The sequence below is a fragment of the Crocodylus siamensis genome, chromosome 2, assembly GCF_052110815.1.
Source record: "Crocodylus siamensis isolate JL-2025a chromosome 2, ASM5211081v1, whole genome shotgun sequence".
NCBI lineage: Eukaryota > Metazoa > Chordata > Crocodylia > Crocodylidae > Crocodylus > Crocodylus siamensis.
Window position 1 is genome coordinate 217,075,115 of NC_143396.1, and position 19,080 is coordinate 217,094,194.

General features: G+C 44.6%; 1 protein-coding gene across 1 annotated transcript in view; it reads left to right on the forward strand.

Annotated features, from left to right (window-relative positions):
• EXT2 (exostosin glycosyltransferase 2) overlaps nucleotides 1-19,080 on the forward strand; it is a 112,157-nt gene that overhangs the window by 24,754 nt on the left and 68,323 nt on the right. The window lies entirely within an intron of this gene.

The window sequence follows — 19,080 nt, forward strand, 5'->3', positions numbered from 1 at the left end:
TACCTTCTGGCGTGGATGCTTTGCCCCAAAGTTTGGTGTCATCGGCGAACTTGGCCAGTCCACTCCTGACTCCAGTGTCCACATCATTAATGAAGATATTGAACAGTATGGGTCCCAGGACAGAGCCTTGAGGGACCCCACTGGTCACAGGGCACCACGATGAGTGACTGCCATCAATTACAACCCTCTGGGTCCGACCATGGAGCCAATTTCCCAGCCAGCGGATCATGGTGGAGCCAAGGTCACAACTGGCCAGTTTGGCCAAGAGGTGATCATGGGATACCAGATCAAAAGCTTTTTTGAAGTCAAGATATATGACATCAATCTCTTCTCCCTTGTGCAGGTGATAGGTCACCCGGTCATAGAAGGAAATGAGATTGGTCAAACAAGACCTACTCGCAACAAACCCGTGCTGGCTATCCCTTAGGATGTTAGCCTGGGCCAGTCCATCAAGGATGGCCTCCTTAATAAACTTTTCTAAGATCTTCCCCAGGATAGAAGTCAGGCTAATGGGTCTGTAGTTAGCCGGATTCACTCTCCTCCCTTTCTTGAAGATTGGCACCACATTGGCCTTCTTCCAGTCTTCGGGCACTACACCAGAGCGCCAGGAGTTTTCAAAGATCCGTGCCAGGGGCTGGGCTATGACGCTCACCAGCTCCTTGAGTACCCTGGGGTGCAGATTGTCAGGGCCGGCTGACTTGAAGGTATCCAGCTTCTCAAGGTGTTCCTTCACGAGGTCAGCATTTATGGAGGGTAGGGGATCCCCATCACCCGGATCTCCCTGTCCCATAGCAGGCCTGGGCATCCCATGGGACTGATGAAAGACTGATGCAAAGTACCTATTTAATAGGTTGGCTTTTTCCTGGGCGTCAGTTGCCCCATCTGGTTTAGCAGGGGTCCAGTGTTGCCCTTGCTTTTCCTCCGGCTCCCCACATATCTGAAAAAGGACTTTTTGTTGTCCTTGATGCCTGAAGCTAGTTGGAGTTCAGTTGCAGCCTTGGCTTTCCTGGTTTGGTCCCTGCAGGACCGGACCAGCGCAGAATAATCCTCCTTGGAGGTGAATCCCGTCCTCCATCCTTTGTAGGCTTTCCTTTTTAGCCGCAGGAGGTCCGCTAGGTCCCTGGAGAGCCAGGAGGGCTGCTGTGCCTTCTTGCTGACTTTCCTCCATGTTGGAATAGATTCAGTTTGTGCATTGAGGATCGCTTCCTTGAGAAGCAACCACTCTTCTTGAACTCCCATCTCCCTGGGGTCATGGTCCCTAAGGGCCTGACCGACAAGCCTCTTGAGCTTGTCAAAGTCGGCTTTTCTGAAGTCAAGGACTTCTGTGTTGCTGACTGACTTGCCAGCTTTACGGCGGATGGTGAAGGTGATCAGCTCGTGGTCGCTGTCACCCAGCTTCCCATCGATCACTAGGTCGCCGATTAGGTCGTCCCCCGTAGCCAATACCAGGTCGAGCAGCGCTTTGCCTCTCGTTGTCCCATAGACTTCTTGAGTCAGGTAGAGGTCATCCACACATGAGAGAGAGCTTTGCGACCGCTCGGATTTTGCTGAGTGATCTTCCCACGAGATGTCCAGGTAATTGAAGTCGCTCATGGCAACCAAGAGTAAATTGGATGCTTATCTTGCTGGGATCCTATGACCCCAGCTGACTTCCTGCCCTTTGGGCAGGGGGCTGGACTTGATGATCTCCCGAGGTCCCTTCCAGCCCTAATGTCTAATGTCTATGAAACCAAGGTCCTGGAGCAGGCGGCCTCAGTCAGTTCCCGGGCGAACTCCTGGTGAAGCTCAGGACTTTGAGCAGGAGGTCTGTTGTAGATTCCCACCATTGTGTCCCCTGTGCTGTATTCCCCATGAATTTTTACCCAGAGGGTCTCTAGCTGTCCATGCCGGTCGCCAACATCAGCTTGCAGGGACATGTAGCTTTCCTTTACATAGAGAGCTACACCCCTGCCCCTTTTGTCAACACAGTCCCTCCTGTACAGGGTATAGCCCTCTATACCCGTGGTCCAGTCATGGGTGGAGTCCCACTAGGTCTCCGTTATCCCAATGACGTCATAATTCCTTGCACTGAGAAGGAGGACGAGCTCCTCCTGCTTGTTGCCCAGGCTCCTGGCATTAGTGTACAGGCAGGCAAGTGTCCCCTTGGGGGCTCTTGCCTTGCCCGCAGATTGTGCCAGGGTGGGCTCCCTTAAGTGCCTTGGTCTGCTGGCTTTGCAGGGGTTGCTCAGTGGGCCAGCAGTGGCAGTAGTCCCCCCATCCCCCAGCGGGCTTAGTTTAAAACCCGGCGGAGCAGGTCAGCCAGCCTGGCTGAGAAGAGCCTCCTCCCCAGCGGGGAGAGGTGGCCATCTCTTCCCAGCAGCTCGCTGCCTCTCTCGCCAAAGAGCGGGCTGTGGTCATGGAAGCCAAAGTCTTCCCGATGACACCAGCAAACACCTTTCATTTTGTCTTGGGGAGAGCGGGGGCAGTAGCTGCGGTTGAGCCTGGGTTGCCTGCGGGAGCTGGTAACTGAGCAGGCTCTGCTGGGGCTGCAAGAGGTGCGAACCTGTTGCTAAGCTCCGGCGAGGGAGGGGCCTTGGTGCGGCAGGCCTTAGGGCCCTTGACCACCTTGGTCCATGCCCCTGACTGGGCAGAGCGGGAGGTCCCAGAGTCCTCCTTAGTCGTGGAAGGAGACGGTGCTCTATCCTGCGGCTTCCGGGGGAGAAGGGCCTGGCAGTAGGAGTCTATCTCCTGCTTGCAGTCCCTGATGGCACGTAGACTCTGGACTGTGGCCTGGAGCTCCTCCAGCTGGCGTGCCAGAGACCCCAGTAGGGAGCAGACCCCGCAAGGGGAGGTGGCCATGCTCCCGGGCCCCAGAGCCTGAAAAAGGGACAGGCAGCCCCCACAGCCGAGAGCCAGGGGCTCCGTCTGGGTGGCCATCTCTGAGGTGCCCGATGGGGGGGCCGCAGAGCCCGAGGGGACCCTCGGGGTGTGGCGCGTGCCCATCCGTGTCATGCCTCTGATAGGCTGGCTACGGCTGGGGCTGACTACTCTGGGGGGGTCTCAGGCAGGGTCTCGTGCCCTCCCGCGCCCTCTCCTGCACAAACTCCACGCTAACTCGAGCGCCTGTTTACGCAGCCTCTTCGCGCGGCTCTGGTCACGTGGCTCCCTGGGGGCTGGGCCAAGTAGGGTCCTGGGCGGGGGCTTGACCCGGCCCGGCTCCACGCAGCCGGCCTCCTCCCAGGGAGCGAGGAGTTAACCCCTTCCCACCACAAGCCCGCTTACCTCCGGCTGTGCTGGGGGTTGGCAGGGGGCTCGGTGGCTGCTGAGGGGGTGTCTGGGGGGCTTCGGGGGAGTGGGGGCGCAGTGGGCTTCACCCGTGCATCTCACCGCTCCGGAGCCTAACTGAGCTTGTTTGTTCAGTTGTCTTCTTGTATGCCCTAAAATACAGGAACTGATGTTTACACAGTAATGTGAACACTTTTAAATACTGTATTTACAAAGATCAGTTTACCCATTCCTGGTGCAGCTAAATTTGCAGAACAGCTGTTTAGCAATATTGCACTACATTTTATGTCAGAAGGTAAAGTATACTGTATGTGATTGCAATTGTAGAACTTTTGAGTAAAAATTCAGTTACCCAAACTCCAAACCTGGAATTTCTACAGCATGTCATGTGAACACATATCATGGAATCATAGGACCGGAAAGGACCTGCAAGATCATCAAGTCCAGTCCTCTGCCATGGGCAGGAAAGTATTGGGCTCAGATGAGCTCAACAAGGTTCTTATCCAGTTTCATCGTGAACACCTCCATGGGTGGGGACTGCACCACCTTGCTGGGAGTGTGTTCCAGATTCTGGTGACCCTTTCAGAGAAAAAAGTTTTTCTTCTTATGTCCAGCCTGAATTTACCTTCAATTAGTGTATGCCCATTGGTCCTTGTCCTCCCTTGCAGTTCTGTTTGCCCTTCTGGCAGCCTTGTTGTACTGTTGGGTCATGTTCATCTTCCAGGCTATCATGACTCCCAGGTCCTATTCAGATGTTGTGCCAGCCAATGGACCACCACCCATTGTGTAGTTATGGTGAAGGTTCTTCCTGCCCAGGTGAAGGATCTTGCACTTCTTCCTGTTAAACCTCATCTGATTCTGTTCAGCCCACAAATCCAGTCTGTCAAGGTCATCCTGGATCTTTGCCCTATCCTCTGAAATCCCCGTGTTTCCCTACAGCTTGGTATCATCCACAAACTTAATCATTGAGCTTTCCACCCCCTTATCAAAGACATTAATAAATATGTTAAAGAGCATGGGTCTGAGCACTGATCCCTAGGGAACACCACTGGAGATGGCCCTCCAGGATGAGACCATCCCATCGATTACAGCTCTCTGGGTTCAGCCTCTAAGCCAGTTGTCCACTCACCTCACTGTAGACTGGTCCAGCCCAGTAGTACCCTTCAGTTTGGTTGAGTGAATACCATGGGAAATAGAATCAAAGGCTTTACTGAAGTCTAGGTAAATGACATCAACCTTGTGTCCCTTGTCCAGATGTTTAGTTACCTGGTCATAGAAGGACACCAGGTTTGTCAGGTATGATCTACCCTCGACAGAGCTGTGCTGGTTGTTTCTTAACACCCCATCAGTTACCAGCTTGTGATTAATTGATGGTCTCCTTAACAATTTTTTCAAAAATGTTATCCAGGACCAAAGCTAGACTGACCAGTCTGTAGTTTGCAGGGTCATCCCTCTTCCCTCTCTTGAAGATGGGCACTACATTGGCCTTCTTCCAGTCATCGGGGACCATTCCCAACTTCCATGACTCTTCAAACAACATTTTCAGTGGTGCTGCTGTAAGCTCAGCCAGCTCTTTCAGGACTCTTGGATGCAGGTCATCTGGTCCGGGAGACCTGAAAACATCCAAGTGTTGCAGAAGATCCCTTGCCTGTTTGGGACCGATTTAACATAATTTGTTGTCCTCCCCATATTCCCTGGGTCTCTGGTCAGGTGAACTGCCCTGATTTGATTTAAGGAATACTGATGTGAGGTATATATTTAGAAGTTCTGCCTTTTTGCTGGGATTGACTGGGCTGCCCCTGAGTATTCAGTAGGGGTTCCACAGTGAAGCCCAATTTTTTTTTTTTTTTTTTTCCTTGCTCCCTATGCATCTATAGAAGGCCTTTTTGTTGTCCTTTTTTCCAGTTGCCAACTTGTCCTTATGGGATAGAGATATGCTCTTATGAAATAGAGAACGGGATTTTGTGTCAATAGTTGTCAAGGCCATCACAGTTTAGATTGCAGTAAATTCTATGAAATGTAAAATCTAGTTCCCAACTGCCTCTTAAAGATATGATGGCACTTGTCATTAGCAGCAATGGTGCTAACCTCTGAAGCCTGGTCCAATTCTTTTTTTGGTAATTATATTATTTCTTGTGTTCCCCTTGCTTTCTCAATACACAGTAACTCAAATTCCCCCAGAGTGAAATTTTTTTATCACTTCGTGTGCAAGTGAAGATAATTTTCTAAGAAACTCATACATCCTGTGTGTAATTTCGCCCTTTACATATCTAATTGGATTTAAGGGAGAGATTGAGGAATGCCTCCGACACTGGAGTTGTTTATAAACATAACTTTTGGATGAGAGAGAGTACTCATAGAGTGTATTCCATATCTGAATTAAGCTGGCTGATTGCTGTGAGAGTTCCTGTACCTGTTTTATGACTGGGAAAATGCAGGCCCAGAGAGATGGTTACTTGTCTGAGGCCATGAGATGAATTGGGCAGAGTCAAGAACATGGTTAAAGAAGTTTGACTCCGATTTCTGTCCAGTGAAACTTTCTGGTAAAGAGTTGGTACTATGAAAAGTCTAAATCAGCAGTTGCTTTGAGCTGGGAGTTCCTGTGTGCATATGAGTGTGGCAGAGGCCACCTCTGTTTCTCCCCAAAAACTCTGCTGGGTGGCAATTTGGTTAGTATGGGCTCTGCAGAGGGTACACACTTTACCCTATCTCTTTAGGTAACTTGAGCTGGATACATTCCTGAGGGGGTGGGGAAACCTGCTACCTCTGCTTACGTGACTGGCATCGCATACCTGGGTGAGGGGCTTGGGCTCCCTGGTGGGCTAGAGACTCTGCTAGTCTGCCTGTCAACCAGTGATGCATTTCAAATTGGTTGGCTAGCAGCCAACAGGTGTTGGCCTCCATTGGACCAGGTAAATAAGGTCATAAGGGCTATGTAAGTTAGACTGCCCAGAAGGAGGGGCAGTAGCCATGAGGAAAACTCGGAGAAAGAGAGAGAAGAGCTGGACCATCTGAAATTTGTTCTTTCTCTCAAAACTTATTATCAAGGAACTACCTGCCTCTGGATGATACTTGTGAGTAAGCTACCTGAGATCTAACTAGATATATAGCTTGATCAAAGGCTACTCCAGCCACCCTGTTTGCTCTATGGGATTTCTCTGATACTACTCAACTCTATACCCTATTCCAACCCTACTCCTTGTAACCAATGCAGTTCTTCTTTGTACCTGGCATGGGAGACTTACTGGGAGTAAGTCTAGATTATGCCTTGGGGTCCCCTTGGTTCATCTGACTAAGGGAGACCGCTACTTGTGCTTCTGACTGAGGGAAGCATCCCAAGTTCTTGAAGTGAGTCAAGTACCCTCAAGGGCTACCAGTCTTGTGTTTCCCGGGGAACACCGTGCCAGAATCAAGCCCGTCCCTGGGTGGTGGCAGCTCTACCCCCAGGCTAGTGGGTGTGCTCCAGGAAGGGGGTCGGCCAGATGTGAAGCATCCTAGGGAGGCACTGGAGCCTGGAAGGTGGTCGGGCACAGTGAGGTGGGTGGCTCAGGAGCACCTCCTACTGGTCCGCCACAATGAGTATTTCATTTGAACTGGTCAGCAAAATTGTTAGCCATATGAAGTTCTATAGGAGTGACTGAACATCTTGGGAAAGACTCTAGTTACAGAATTAGCATGCGGCAAGATTAGTTATGTTCAGAGCACCGAACTAATACTAAAATATAATTACAGCTCGAGTCAGAAAGGGAAAAAGATGCGTGCCTTTTTCAAATACTTGTGTCTAAAGTGTTAACATGGCCCACTTGTGTCTCAGTGTCTTACAAGTGTTAAATATGTATATCCATGTAACACCTTTCTAAGGTATGGAAATATTGCTTTCCTTATTGTAGAAGTGAGGAACTTAGACACCAAAGATATTTATTCAAATGGGAATTATACACCAAAATACAAGTTGAGCACCAAAATATTTTAGCAAACTTGTCCTTAAATAACCTGCCTGAAATCATATAGAAATTCTTTTGCAGAGCAGGGATTGAATGCTGGTCTCTGGAGTTTGTGTGTACAACTTTAGCTCCAAAGCTATCTTTCCTCCCCTGTTATGCTCAAAGGTTTTAAGGTGTAGAAAATGTTGTTGTAAGTGGTTCAAGGAGCTGGGATTAGGTTTCAGAAGATAAAATTTAGAAAGAAAGAAAATTAACTAACGGTAAGGCTTCACCTGTGAATTAGTCTCACAAGGTTGAGAGGCTCCCTTTAACTGCCTCAAGCTAGACATTACTGGATGTTATACTGTGTGTAAGGTATGATACAGTGCTCTGTGTAGTGGAACAGAGAGGTAAATTTATTTCAGGTCTGATTTCTACAACTGGCTTATCTTTGTTCCATATACAGGGAGAGTCTTCTGCAAATATCGTAACAGCCATCAGAGGTCTCCTTTCCCCTTTAGTCACTCCACAGTGGTTAACTATGTTGGCTGCTGCCTTTTGGTTCACTAACGGAGACCACAAGGAAAAGTAGCTTCTCTGTGGTGCTTGTAAGAGATGTAGTATTGTTTGGGTTATATGGAAATCAGGTATTTTGAAGTTAATTTGATTTAGATTAATAAAACTCAAAATTAACATGAATAATCTGCTACATGTTGAGAGAAGTACTTAGCTGTGTTACTCTCAAATCAGACAGAAGGCAGGGCAGGCTGGCTTAAAGACCAACTCATTCGAAAATGTGTAACTGTTATACATTGTGATTTTAGGAGTTAACCATCTTGCTAAATCAGAAGCTGTCTTTTCAGAGCAAGGGAAGTTTTCCTGTGTATGGGAAGTACTTAGAATATTGGGACCTCAGCTACAGTCCAAATAACGTATAATGTGCACAACTATAAAAACAAAAATGTATTTAGAAAAAATAGACTCTGTTAAAGGGAATGTCTGAGAAAAGGCTATACATTTACCCAAACTAATTGTAAACAGTGCTTAATAATTACAGGAACAGTGTCTGCTAAGGTTTTTGCACCTCATTAAGGTTTGTTACTTTTATTTTTCATAGATCTATCAGCCTCTAATAGCACTGCTGAAATAGATAGTATCTAATCAGTTGAGAAGTGTTTTAGAAGCCTTGAAATTGAGGCTTTTATTCAGTTTCACCAATTCAGTGATTTAAATGGAGTAGTGACATTACCAAGTAGATACTAGGGCTGAAGAGCTCTGCACCTAACCATGATGCAGATAACCAATGTTTGTTATAACAGAAACAGATAAAAATTAAAACTGGTGTTTTTATGCATGTATTTGATATGCATATAGTTAGAATACATTGTATAGCATATTTTTCTCTCCTTCTCTAATATACACAGTGTCTTTTCCTCAGGTTCTTTGAAACACATTTAAAAATATTTTAAAAACTTCTTTAAACTATCTGCTAGCTGTCTCTGTAGGCTGGTATTTTAAAATAGCTCATTTACCATAGTCTTTATGTATTTTAGTACCCAGCAAACAGCTGTTTCCAGTTTTTTCCTTTCCACCAAGTCAGGCTAGTATGTTTGTTTGGAGAGTGTCATTAACTTTTGGAGTGAAGTCAGCTGGTCTAAAAATGGTCGGAGACCAATCATTGTTTTAAGTTCCAGAGTATCACTGAGTATGTTAAAACTCCAATTCTTTTTCAGCAGGATTGAAAATATCTTCTCAGTGCCAGTCTCCCCTTATATTGTGATTGCTCTGCGTCTCTGGAGAATATGCTGGCATGTCTTAGGTGGTAAAAATGTTGGGATGAAATTGTGGTAAGCTCTGTCAATAGATTCTCTGTCTACCTTCTTCTCATCTTTCCAAGTTCAGCTCTGTCTCCTGCATGCTGAGGACACATGCACAGATTATCTATGCGTTTCACGCACTGTCAACCTTATTTATTAGTGGAATCCCAGTGAGCAACTGTGAAATACTCCTGGTGATGAGTGGTTTTGTGATATTTCCAGATCGTATCTTCAGACAATAATACCTATGGACTAGTATTATGCTGAATAGCAAAAAAAATGGATTGTTTCACATCATTAATTCATAACAAATAAACCACCGCATGCCCCACAGCTGTCTGTTTCCTTCTGCTCCATCAGTTTCACAGTGTGGTGATTACTTATTAAAGATGGCCCTTGACACAGGTTAAAAACACACTTGCCTTCCTCCATCCTGAAAAAAGAATCTTGCAACTCCTTTGGTTAGAACCATCACATCTGAAATTATGTGACTTACCAAATCTTCACTCTCTAAACTCTTTCAAATCTGCTATTCCTCGTTGCCTGCTTATATGAAGATTATATTCTTCACATTTGTGGCAGTATGCAAGCATTAATTAATACACAGACATTTATCACAATGTAAGACTTCAGGGGCTGGTGAAGAGAAGAAGGATTCACAGTAGGGATTTGTCTTTTTGAGATGGCAGGTGCAAGGCAAGGCTGGCAGGTGGGTAGCATTCAGCCCTGCTGTGCAGGCAAAGAGTTGCTAACCTGGAGCCTGACTAATAAAAGTGTTTGCAGATACCCCTCTGCAGATGAATTGAAGACTTGTTGATATTGCTTTCAGCTGTGGGTCACCTGCCTCTCTCCTCCTCTCCCCGCCTCATTCTGCTTCTCTAGTGCTTTCCACTGTGATCTCTAGTAAACATCACTGATATTTATTTGGTTTAACTATATCTTCTTGTGTTTTCTAGTCTGTATCTATGAGGATTATTTTTCTGTATTATGTCCTTGTACAGTTTTAAAGAATTATTTGTCACTTGTTTGCACATGAATTACATTATTTAGTAATATTTAACAGGGCATGTCCTGCTTTCTTCTTTCATTGCAGCCATGTGATTCTTATCCCTATTAGGTGGTGCATCTGCCTGAATGTCACTGGCCTTGTGATTAGTGCATTTTACTACTTGTGAGATCTTTTGCACCTGTCATTTTTTGGTTAAAATGATTTTTTTTTGTACTTTTGGGGAGAGTAGAATCATGGCAAGCCACGTTCTTCTCCTCACTGTTACACTGTAAAGAACCTTGACTGATTAAACTGAAGCCTGTGTTGGAACTAGTTCAGCAGTAAAGTGGGTATAACAATGTTGGGTTGAGACATTCATTTTTATAAAGTGCTTTGATATCCCAAGATTAAAGTTGCTATGGAAATTATTCCTGTTCTCTGGAACCTAGGCATTCTGATGCCAGTAGGCATGGTTGAGGATTTTGTTTGAAACAGTTTCCTTCCTGGACCATATGTTTCATAAAATTCCAGACGCAGAGGTGATAGCAATTGATAAAGCAAGTTTATTTTGTACTTTTGAATTGGTCATGTGCACTCACCTACTGTTTTTCACCTCCTTCATAGCTAATTCTAACTTTTCAAGTTGTTTCCCATCACAGCTAAGGCTTACTTCTCCATTTGGACAGGCATCAGACTCCTGTGCTGGGTCCTAATTCACTGGACTGTTGTGATCTCAGCTTCCCTGGTTTTAGTAGGTTGGAGCAGGAGAGGACACGGTGCAGTTGCAACTCCCACCACCTTTGGCTGTGCAGTGCATTCACAGGGAGCTCTCACAGCTGTACCGCATCTCAGCAGAGCTCCTGCTTGGAGCTCCACATGTGCTCTGAGCTCGCTGGCTGGTCTGCCTGGAGTCCCTGCTCTGGAGCCTGCTGCTGTTTGCTCTTCTCCCTGACTCCTCTCCTCCCCTTCCCTCCCTGCCTGCTGAACCAGAAAAAGGCCACACATTAGAGAACAGTGTCTCCCATCTTCTGTCTTGAAAAATCAGCTTCCCTGCCTAAGATGAGCACCCCAGTTTGGGGGCAAAAAAGGGGCGTGTGGTATGCTGCACTTTTAAGAAAGTGGGTAACCTTTGCACAGTGCTGTGAAACCATCATTGCTGCTGACTTAGAAGCAAAGAGAAACGCACAGACGATAAATCATTCCCACATCTCCTTGACTTGGTTTCTTCTCCACTTTGTATAGCCCTCGGACTGGAGTCAGGTCCTGTAGCTTGAGCCAAATTTTTTCTGCTGCAGTTTATTAATTGCCTTCTGAGCCATGAAGTCTTTCCACCTAATTCCTAACACTGCAGGACTAGGCACAGGTGTTTCATACACAGGTACCCAGTGGAGGTCACAACATTTACTATGTCTGTTAAGGGCTGAACATTGTAGGCTGATAGGAAAGTAGGACTGGAAGGGACTTCATAAGGTCATCCAGTCCAGCCCCCTCCTCAGGATCGTCCTCAAGTAAACGTTCTTAGCCAACTGTCTATGTAACCTGCTCTTGGAAGTTTCCAGGATTGGAGATTCCACAGCTTCTTTAGGTAGCCTGTCCATTGTTTGACTACCCTCATAGCCAGACAGTTCCTCTTGATCTTCAGCCTAAACTATGAAACTATAAATTTCCTTTGCTGCAGTTTGAGGCCATTACGCCTAGTCCTGTGCCCTAAGGCCTCATCTCCATCCTCTCTGTAGTTGCTTTTCAGATATTTGAAGGTCTTTATTAAATCCCCCTGCCCCAGTCTGCTCTTCCCCAGACTAAATGACTAGTTCTTTCAGCCTTTCCTCGTAAGTCAAGGTAAGCTGTTGAATCTCTGAACTGTGCTGTTTTTGTTGAAAAAAGCTATTTTAAGTTTTCAGGTATTCGTATGCTTTCCACAAACTCTTTACAGTTGAATTCATAATGACGTAAATGCCAGGCATTAGAGATGGAGAAAACAAAGGAAATGGCCCTCAGTTAATCAGTCAAAAAAAATGCCGAAACATTTTCTAAAATATTTTTCCTAGGAGTGTGTGATTCTCTGTTGCGGTTTACAAAGCCCATGCAGACTTGGAAAGGGTTAATAAGTCATGGTGACTGCAGCCAACCCTGGCTGCTGCACCTGTACTGGCTGAAAGGCATGGGAGAAGGGCTAAAAAGGGTAGAATTTGCTTAACTGGGGCTTACTGGAATTTGAGCAGTTGAGTTGCCAATTGGGTGCAATTGTGGGGCTATCTGAAACCTGTTGATGGGTGTTGTCAGGCTGTCGCAGGGTCTGAGAGCTGGGACTAGAGAAATAGCTTTAGACTGATTGAGAAATAAGCCCAGCTGTATTAAAGACTGTTATTTTATGTGTATTTTGTGACTGTAGTAGTTCTCTGGCACTCTGATATTGGCTGAGGTGGTTGAACTTCCACAGTGACCTAGCCAGAGGGCTGAGTCATAAGCCACTGGAGTGGGAAGGGAAAATAGCTGTAGAAGCTTAGGCATTGTGACCTCTAGTGAGTAAATGCACAGGGAATGTCAGCCTTACAACAGTCCCCTACTGAATGCATGTTGATGATATTATGCTGCATAAGGATTTTATTGGCAGTTGCTGAGGATAAACTGAATAATATACTCGCTGGCTTACCAGGAATAATACTGCTATCTTGAGCTTATGTTGATGAAAGCACACCGTCATGTAAAACATTCATCAAGAAATGCATGTGTATGTGTGAACACACGTGCTGTCTTCTATACATCATGAAAAAGTCCCTCATTTGCACCAAACTTCTAAACTGACAGTATGTGTACTGTTTCAAGGTAGGACAGTTGCTGTTCTGACATTGGTGGCTTTTGCTCTTAATAGGTAAATACTAGAATTAAGAACTTGTAATACTGGAAATGTTAAAATTTGCCTGTTTTCTCCATTTGTTAGCAGCTCTCTGTACAGCATCTTGCTACAATTAACTCTGTGGGATTCATATATCAAGGTTAAAATATATTTTTTTCTTCAAGTTGAAATAGATTAAATCTGTCCTTAACAATACGACTGTTGAAGGAAGCAATTTTATCTGTATTTAATTTTTATGTTAACCTCCTGCTGGAATTACTTTTTGCCAAGCATCTGATGGGAAACTGAGAGAGCCTTTAAATAGAAGTAGCTTTAAATTTACAGCACATGAGAGCCTGAAAATAAATTTTTTCTGTTGTAAGCTTTGTTTGGGAGAAGTTAGTTTATATGGTCTTTATGCGAAGGAAAGCACTGCTTTTGTGAATAGGGTAACTTATTTGCGTTTGTGTTCTTTTCCCGAGGTCTCTGGATTAATGTTCCTTGGAGTTTGTTTGGGCTAACTTCATACAGTACAACTTTATTTTGCATAGAGTCTATGGTATAAATCAGTGCAAAAAGCAGCAGCAGTATTTAATGCTCAGAGTAGGATTGGAGACTTAAAAGCTGAGTTGTATTGTATTTGCCTGCACTGCCACTGACTTGCTATGAGGCCTTGGTCAAGTTCTTGTTCTAGTATATGCTTTTACTGATCAGACTTACAGGATGCTTTGCCATCCAGTCACCCAAATTCTGCTTCTGACAGCTGCTCCCAGAATTGAATCTTCATGCTGCACACCACTCTGCATTGTTGTGGAGGAACAAGTACTATATTTACTCAAATCTAAGACAGGGTTTTTTCCCCTCAGTCAACATGGATAAAACAAGCCTTTTCTTGGACTCGAGTACTAGTCCAAGCACCTGACTTTGTCCTGGGGTAGCTGCTGACACTGCTGCTTGAAGTCAGCAGCAGTGCTGGTCAGGGGATAGGGCTTGAGTCTGAAATTGGGTGGGGGATAGGCAGCAGCATGGATATAAAATCTAATTACGTGGGAGGGGTTGTCTTAACTTTGATGTCATTTTGGATTCAGATAACTATAGTAGTCCCTTCTTTTTTATGATATAAATGCTGATTATATCCTTCCATGAGCTGGGAAGGTTCCTGTCAGCTTTACAGAAAATAGAATTTGTCCTGGCTCTTGCAAAGTTCAACAGATTTAACTGATCTTTAACTAATGTACTAGGCAACTGAGCTGCCCAAACTTATCCCAGCTAGGTGAAACATGCACCTCTAGGACCACCATCAGGTTTGTTACATGCACTAATATTGCCCTCTTGATTTTCCTTGAAGTCTCCTGCTCAGGGACCTCAATAGCATCTCTCTCGCACATGAAAATTCAAATGGAGTCTGAAACAGAAAGGCAAGCGTACAGGCAGTTAGCTACACTGTAGATTCTTGCAGCTGTTGACCTAAACTGTAGGTAAGCACCTATGCTTCTGCTTTCACCTCCTGTACCCTACAGATGAACAAAGGGTAGAGGGGAAAGGATTGGGAACAGATGTGATAAAGACATATGACAGAGATTGAGTAAGGCTGAGATCTAAAGCTGAGAGGGAAGCAGCAGAAGGCTGAAGCATGGAAAAGGGAGAGGAGCAGAATGGAAGAAAAAGAAAGTGATAAGAAAATGCCTTCCTAGTTTCTGTCAAAACCATGCCATATGGAATCTTTTCCCCAGTAAAAGTCTCCTGTTTTTATATTTTTTTTTTATTTTTGCTTTGGTAGTTTGGTTACTCTATAAATTATACATTTTTATATACACATTGTAATTGAGTACAGTGTCTCAAACTATTGTGAACATTTATAGCAACTCAGAATTAAGCCTTTCATTTTTAAAAGGTCCTTTCTTTGTTTTTTTGTGAGCTTGGAAATTAATCTAAAAAAGCATATGCACATCTCTCTTTGAAAATTCAAGTTCTAGTGGTATAAATACAGACCTGCAGATCTGTAGGCATGCACTGTAACCTGGGAATAGAATTTAAGGGTGCAAACAGACCTTGCCCTTGTGCTGCCATAATTTTTTTTTATGGCAGCACAAGTTGTGAGCAAAGACATCATAGTCCCTTTTCATGCTTCAAGTGCCCAAAAATGTTGCCGCGACCAAAGGCAGCCACAGTTTGTGATGCCTTAAATGGTGCCTTAAATGGGAGGATGTGTTTGTTTATTGTATGCCAAAGGAATTCCCCTGCAAGGGATTTCCATGGTGCACATATCAATATACTGTCTTGTGACTTGGGGCATGTCTGCAAATGGATGTCCCCATGGGGGTCCTCTGCTTCCACATATGCACCATGGGAATCCCCCTGCTGGATCTACCTACAGTATGTGTATCAGGCTGCAGTGACCTAAATTGGGGTACAGCACCCAGGACCATTATCTTACAGGATCAGGCCCCTAAAGCTCTTGGGGCATCATGGAGCCAACAAAGGCCCCAGCTATGTCTGTAGACACCAGTGAAGTGGATCAGCTGTGTTGGGATGCATCCAAGTACACCTGATGCCTCTCCAAAGACAGATACCTGTTTATAGTCTTAGTTTTATCTGCAGTTATGTTAGGAAGGGGTTATTTCTTTTTTCCCTTCTTTTTGACAAAGAAGCCTGAAAGGGGGTGCATAGTGGGGTTGAGTTCCTTAAAAAAGAAGGAAAAGGGGCTTTTGGGTTTGTTCTGCATATGTTTTTAATTAAAGTCTTGCCCACTCTGGAAGATTAGTGATTAGTATCTTATAGTATAAAAATTAAGAGACTAGAAGCTGAGGTAATTTAAGGAGAAGAGTTAAAGATTATGCAGAAGAGACGTAATTTTTTATTTAATTTTATTTTTTTAATTAGATTCCTAGAATTTTTGTGTTTTCTTCAGTGCTGGCTTAACCTTAGTCAATAATGAACATTTTAGAGATGGAAATAGGAGAAGGAACCCACCAGCCAGTCTTAAATATGGCACTTCTGCCCCTTCAGCTTATATATGAGCTCACAATCTCACTACAGCCATGCAAGAAATCCTTCTGTAAAAACAGAGAAGACTAGACTTGACATTCATGGTACTTCCATGCTACAAATGATAGAAAAATTTAAAAGCAAACATAGCTCTCGCTTTTAAGGCCTTCTATAACCCGGAAAAGGCTTCTGAAAAGGGTCGCAATATTCTGTCCCCCGAGCAGGTAATAATACATGGGCAATGCCTTGGCAGTTGTTCCAGCTCACATCCCATATGCCTCGGCTGTGACCCGAATAGGAGTTCAGTCTCCAGGTCAAACGGAGCTGAAGACATGAGCATATGCATAAATCAGCGACTTGTTTTAGTGCCAGCCACATTAAAACAACATGAGTGGCTGGCTTTTCTGACCCCTCCTCCCTTTCATTTAATGTGCTTCTTTGGCTCTTCTTTAAAAGAGGACTCTGTGGAATAATTTCAGCTCTTATCAGTTTGCTGACAGCTATATGAGCATTTCTGCTGGCTCCAGGCAGTGAATGCCGGCGTGTGAAACTTCTCCTTCTTACACGGAAACAGTTCTGGGCAAAGTTTAACCTAATGGATTGCATGGAATTTTTTTGTGGAGGAGGGGAAAATAAACACGAGGTAGGATCTTAGCTTTCATTGGTTGATAAGCAGAGTATCTGCCTCCAGCCAAACTTCATTTCAATATCTAGATACTTTTTAGGGGGGGGAACGCAGGGGAGGGGTCAGTGAGGACAAGTGAGTTTCCAAATGGCTGCTTTTATCTTGCCATTAGAAGTAGAGCCCTAGACTATATCTGATCTGCCTTTTACAGTGAGCAGTAGGGCACATCTTAAGGGTTCAAGGCTCTTAAGGGTCTTACAAGCCTTTTAATAAGAACATTTGACTTCCAGCTGTACCTCTTCCCTTGATGGAGAGCAGCTTCTGTCTTAGGGCTCTTTAGAATCATCGTTATTAAATTTTAAAAGAACTTTCATCCATCTGCCATTTGTAGCATTTTAGGGAGTGTGATTGTAGAGGCTAACCCCACTTTAATCCTCCCAGAGTGCTTCCATGGAACCCTGAGTCCTCCATAAATGTCAGGCCTGGACAGTTTGCCTTCTTATCAGATGCAGTAAAGTTAGCTCCAATCCTCCCTCCCCCTGGGGAAAGATCTGTTGCTGCAGACAGCAAGGGAAAGGAAAAAGTATTACCTGGCTTGATGCCAGGAGCACTAAGGGAGTTGCAGAATCTTTGGCATTTACAGACAAAAAATGTTTCCAGTCATTTGCAAGGAGCATTCTTATCCTAGATTCTTCATATTCTCACCCCCAGCTTTGTTTTCCAGAAAGAAGAAAATGGCCTTCATATTTACTCTGTAGCAGAACAACCTTCATACCATATTTTAGGAAATAGGTAGGAAATCCCTGACAGCAGTGAGTAACCTGTACAGTGATTTTTTTTATGGATCAGATCTGCAATGCATTAGAATATGGGTTTTCAGCCTGTAGTAAGAAAAGCTTAGATTTGAACTGAAGAAGACAATTTACACTCTTAACAACATCCCAATTTAAATTAGTTACATGCATTCCTTACTACTAGTCAGTTGGAGGTTGCTAAATACCAGCTGCAGGATATTTGAGAGAATTTAGATACACAACAAGTAAATCCAGACTATCCCAATCTGAAAGCTGTGTATTTCTAATGTGAGAATATTTAATACTATGTGACTTAAGCAGCCAGCTTCAGACTGACTGTGCTTATGAGCGATTTTCTGGGTTCCTTGTCTTCTGCTTTTTGGTTTGTTCCTCAAATTTTGCCCAAGTCTGGTGCCTACCTGATAATTGAAGTCATTGTAAAATTAGAGTTTAGCTAAGTGGTAAAAATGCACTGCATTTTATAGTGCTTTACTTAAGGATCCTAAAAGTGCTTTACATTTTTTGCTTTGCAGGTAGCAAAAGTATCATTCATTACTGCTGCAATTATGCCCATTTTACAGATGAGTAAACTTGGAAAAGGTCAGACTGGTAGTGCTGGTAAAGGAGTTTGAGTTTTGGTTCTCAGCACTCTAATGACTGAATCACATGCTTTCCTATAAAAATGTTTGGTTTTAAGTTACGAAGCTTTCTCTTGCCCTGGAGAGACATTCAGTCTACAGCTAGATAACCTTCAGACCCTGTTTTACCTTTTGACTTTCTGACCAGCAGTTATGCAAATGTACCTTCTGATGCAGTTTCTTAAATGCCATGTTTAGGGCAACTGCATGACTTTTTTGGGGTGGACGAGTGGGCAGTAATGGCAGTATACAGGTATTCTGATGGCCTTAGACTTAAAAATAGTGAGAATTGTCAAGGCAGCTGTTTCTCCCCTTTTTTCCTGATAGCTGGTAATTTTAATTCTCCTTTAGAAATGGGAATGGCCCCCGGACTTGGCACCTTTCGACACTGTTTTGTCCATGCTTTTATGTTAAGAATGCTCAGAATTAGACATTTCAGGAGATGGTCACGCTTCCTGGAACCAGTAGTGGAACAACACGCTTTTCGCTTGATGCGGTTTCCTTCTAGAATGAAAAAAATTGCTTTTTTCACTAACAGCTGTTTGGTGGTCTAGGTGAAGTAAATGTTATCTCCAGCCACTTCCCTGCTGGACTCGTCTATACATGGCATTATGCCAGTGGTTGGTGATCTTTTTTTTTTTTAGGCTGTGGGCTGGAGTGATCCATTTGAGTTACAGGTGGGTAGACAGGTGCTAGGACCTGACACTGATGGTAAAACCCACCATCCATGGGCTGGTTCAGATGGCTCTGTGGGCTGAAGTTGGCCCATGGGCCATAGGTTGTCAACACTTTCATTATGCCATCTCAAGTAATAGTAACTCTCCATGTTTAGCAAAGCTCTTCAGAGAGTGTAAAGCCAGATTGGACTTTAAATGGTAAAGTACTTTGACCCTCGTTCCTCTTCTTCCCCACTCCTGCCTGCTGGCCTTTGCTCTCTGGCTTAGTGGTTTGTGCCTTGTGGGCAGGCCCAGAAGGTTATGAGTTCAAGGCTGGAGATGTCTCCAACCCCCCCGGTCCTGGTCAGGGAGATGTTAGGCTTTTTTAGCTCTTGAGGTCTACCAACTATGAAACCAATTGCAGTTGTCTAAGGCAGGAGTGGGCAATTGTTTTGGGTGGAGGGCTGCTTAACAAAGTTTGGTAAGCTTTCCAGGGCCGCATGCGTATCCCACCCCTTGACCATGGCCCCACCCCCTGGTTGCCATCTTGG